A 4,530-nucleotide genomic window follows, 5' to 3' on the forward strand; every position below is an offset into this window, starting at 1 on the left:
GGGCGTGAAGTCCGCCACCAGCTGATTAACTGACGGCCAATAGGGTTGTAGCGGGCCCTGCTGAGAAAACTGCGCCACACACTCCCGCAGACTTCTCAGCTCGGCCTCCATGGCTACAATCCTATTGCTGTAACCACACAAGGTCTCATACAAGAGCCTTGTGAGGTCTTCATAATCAGCTTGGCGGCTTCTACCGGCCCTCTGGCGACGCATCAACGCCTCAAAAAGTGGCGCCATAACGGCCATTGTTGCGTCACCAGAGGGCACCAGTAGAGGACGATTTGGGTCCTGACCAGGTGCTGGACGAGGTGGAGAGGGATGCGCGGGTGGCAGCTCAGCAGGGACCGCCTCTTGATGACTTTCACAAGGAGGTTCAAGCGCCCGAGTACTGCTAGCTGTTCTGTAAAAAAAACAAAAAAGAAAAATTTGCATGTATTTAAAAATGATTTCAACATTTGAAAATTTTTTGGGGGAATTTTTTACTTACCTTCGCAGCTCTAGGGTTCTACGTAGGAACCCTAGGGCAGCCGCATAGCGGTACGTCTGCCGGCGGGTTCCGCCAGACCCACTCGGGCGACCTCCTCATTATAATCTTTCTTATAGCGGTCCCTTATTGAGCGCCATCGCACCATGACTGCCGTCTCTGAAAAATATAAAAATACACATTACTCTCAAATTACTGGCATTACCAAACTGCAGCCCTACAGCTGTTGCAAAACTACTACTCCCAACATGCCTGGATAGAGCATGATGGGAGTTGTAGTTTTGCCACAGCTGGAGGGCCGCAGTTTGGACATGAGAGATAACTAATCAATTAAAAAAATTTAAGGCTACTTACTGCAATCTTCCTGTTGGCCTTCACTGAGGTCGTCCCAATCCGGCACTATTTTGCAACAAATCTCCATCCACAGACTCCGGGTCAGGTGATGATCTGCATGTCGGTGGTCGGTATGGTGCCAGAGTGGGACGCGTTCCTCCACCAGATGGATGAGGAGTTCATTGTATATATAGAAACCGGATAATTCCTCCTCATCCGTTCTGGCAGAGGCCCTTGAACCCTAAAAAAATGAGAAAATAATTTATTAATTAAAAAAAATAATTTAATAATTACACATATGATATAACAAGATTCAATACTAAGAAATACTCACACGTCCCCGACCGCCGCGTGCTCCCCGGCGCCTTGTGGGTGGTTGCTGACGACCTCTTGAGGCAACAGTAGGATTAGACTAAAATAAAAGAATATCAAACTTTAATAACCAAAAATTTAAAGAATTTAGAAAAAACACAATACATTTCTTTTTTTTTTTAAATTACCGATTCATGGTGTCCACCCCCGACTTCCTCCTCTCCCGCTGTCGGAGCAGGGCCGGAATACGTCTCCTCCGTTGACGACTGCTGTAAAAGAAAAAAAAGAAAAATATTTTGGACATGGATGGGATAATAAAATAAAACTTAAAAACATGACATACCGTTTCCAAGCAAACTCGTTGGCTTGGAGGAGAGTTCCCAGACTCACTTGAATAGCCTATTGAAACAATTTAAAATAATTATTCAATTAATTTTGAATCATTAATAAAATTCCCTCAAAAATGATACTTACTGGACATTTTTTTCAAAAGTCTGAAGATCACGGCGGTCTCCCAAAATATATAAGCTAAGAAAAATGAGAACAAAAAGATGAAAGTTAACACATTAATATTAAACAACAGTACCAACCAGGGGACTACCACCCCCAACATCCACCATGCAGTCACCCCAGCCAGCTGCAGTCCCAAAGAAAAAACACTTGGGTCTGAAGCTGGGGTGACTGCACGGTGGGTGCTGGGGGCAGCATTCTCCAGGGGACTACTACCCCCAACATCCACCATGCAGTCACCCCAGCCAGCTGCAGTCCCAAAGAAAAAGCACTTGGGCCTGAAGCTGGGGTGACTGCACGGTGGGTGCTGGGGGCAGCATTCTCCAGGGGACTACTACCCCCCGAAATTCATTAGCTGCCTCCTACATGCATCTACTATGTATAGGACATAGTAGATGCATGTATTTAATGTATTTTAAAGACAAAACACACACTGAACACTTACCTCCAGGAGCTGATGACACGACCTGTCCTCTCCCGCGCGGGTTGTCTGGGGAAGTTCGCGCCAGCCAAGACCTTCCTACTTCCTGGCGCAGGCGCAACTTCCGGATCCGTCGTTGCGTCGTAACAACTGAAGATGTTAGGACGGATCCGGAATAATACATTTCAATGGGCTATTATTCCGGATCCGTCGATGCGGCAAGTGTTCAGGATTTTTGGCCGGAGCAAAAAGCGCAGCATGCTGCGGTATTTTCTCCGGCCAAAAAACGTTCCGTTCCGGAACTGAAGACATCCTGATGCATCCTGAACGGATTTCTCTCCATTCAGAATGCATTGGGATAATCCTGATCAGGATTCTTCCGGCATAGAGCCCCGACGACGGAACTCTATGCCGGAAGACAAGAACGCAAGTGTGAAAGAGCCCTAAGTACTGCCCTCACTGTAATGCCAGTAGCCATGTTGGATACTGGCATTACAGTGATTGGCTGGCCGGAACACATCATCGGGTGCTATATAGCACCCGATGACACATGTTCGGCTCATTTGTAGTCAGGGAGAGCTGCGTTTGGAAGGTACAGAGAGTGTGATCGCAATATATTTAGTAGAAAAACGTTTCAAAGACCCAAAAGTCCTTTTAAGGACTATTGTGTGTGGTGGCAGGCTGGCAGCAATATAATATAGCCATACATTTTTTTCCCCTCTTTTTCACCCTCTTTTTCTATAGAGGGTGTCTGCAGTGACTTGTGACATCTGACCAATACCTTCTGTGTGTCAGGGCCAGAGATAGGAAAAATATAAGTGAAAATTACTATATTTTTTCCTTAATTTTCAATACTTTTTCTATAGAGGGTGTCTGCAGTGACTTGTGACATCTGTCCAATACCTTCTGTATGTCAGGGCCAGAGATAGTAAAAATATAAGTGAAATCAATTTTCCTTTTCAATACTTTTACGTACTTTTTACATATACTGTGCTTGCTGTGAACTGTGACATCCGTGCCACATTTTGTGTATCAAGAGTGCATATAACATTAATATGAAGAAGGCGAGCAGTAAGGGACGGGGAAGTGGTCGTGATGCTGATGGTTCATGCAGAGGATGTGGCCCTGGGCGTGTTGAAACTGTGCCTGCTGCCAGAGCACAGAAAAACAATCATCCACGATACTTAGCTTCATGTCCCAGTTTGCAGGGCGTCGCAGGACAAAGCTCTTGAAGTCAGACCAGTGCGAACAGGTGGTCGGTTGGATTGCAGCAGATAATGCTTCCAGTCGGTTAAGCACCACCCTGTCTTCCACAAAGTCCAGTCTCAGTAGCCAAGAGTCCGGTCAACAGAATACTCTCCCTGATCCTCCTTTCTCCCACCATGGAGAATCTGACCAAACAAGTGATCCCATACTCGGAAATTCCGAGGAGCTCTTTTCATCGTCATTACTTGATTTTGGCCCTCCCGTCAAGCACGCTTGAAGAGGGACGTGAGACCTTGTGCCCTGATTCCCACCCTCTTGAGCATCCACAGTCACAAGAACATGACGGTGGGGAACGGCAATTAGTGTTTAATGAGGTGGATGATGATAAGACACAGTTGCCAATGAGTCAACCGCAATTACTGTCTCAAGAGCTTGATGAAGAAGATATGACACAGTTGTCAATCACTGAGGTTGTAGTTAGGTCAACAAATCAAGAGGATGATCAGAGTGAGGAAGTGGAAGAGGAGGTGGTGGACGATGAGGTCACTGACCCAACCTGGAAAGGTACAAAGCCGAGCGAGGACAGCAGTACAGAGGGGGAAGGATCTGCAGCACTGCAACAGGCTGGAAGAGGCAGTGGGGTGGCAAAAGGGAGAAGGCGTGCCACACCAAACAGGCCCGCAACTGTTCCACGGAGCACCCCCTTGCGTAAATCTCCCTTGCCAAGGGGTAGGTGTTCCTCAGTATGGCGCTTTTTTGAGAAAAGTGTGGACCACAAAAGAATAGTAGTTTGCCAAACCAAAATGAGTCAGGGCATGAACACTAGCAACCTCACCACCACCAGCATGATCCGCCACATGGCACCCAAGCACAATAATAATAATCTGTGTCTGCGGGTCACACCACTGCCTGCTCTTCCCCTATGGTACGTGCTGGCCAATCGTCTGTCGAAGGCGCAGGCGAGGATGCTTCCTGCCCTGCACCTGGACCTTTGCAAGCACCATCAGCGACCACATCCACTTCCCTGTCCAAGCGCAGCGTCCAAATGTCATTACCCCAGGCATTTGAACGCAAGCGCAAATACCCAGCCACCCACCCACAGGCCATAGCACTAAATGCGCACCTTTCAAAATTACTGGCCCTGGAAATGTTGCCATTTAGGCTTGTGGACACTGAGGCCTTCTGCAACCTGATGTCGGCGGCCGTCCCGCGGTACTCTGTCCCCAGCCGCCACTATTTTTCAAGGTGTGCCGTGCCCGCTGTA

The 4,530-nt window shown here is 47.5% G+C and overlaps 1 long non-coding RNA gene across 1 annotated transcript; it reads right to left on the minus strand.

The window, feature by feature from the left end:
* Nucleotides 1-1,006: 1,006 nt before the first annotated feature.
* Nucleotides 1,007-1,378, minus strand: LOC120997679. The gene is made up of 3 exons (XR_005778210.1): nucleotides 1,318-1,378; nucleotides 1,152-1,229; nucleotides 1,007-1,058 (listed from the first exon to the last, which is right to left on the minus strand). It is a non-coding gene; the product is annotated as an uncharacterized LOC120997679 (long non-coding RNA).
* Nucleotides 1,379-4,530: the final 3,152 nt, after the last annotated feature.

The sequence above is a fragment of the Bufo bufo genome, chromosome 4, assembly GCF_905171765.1.
Source record: "Bufo bufo chromosome 4, aBufBuf1.1, whole genome shotgun sequence".
Taxonomy (NCBI): domain Eukaryota; kingdom Metazoa; phylum Chordata; class Amphibia; order Anura; family Bufonidae; genus Bufo; species Bufo bufo.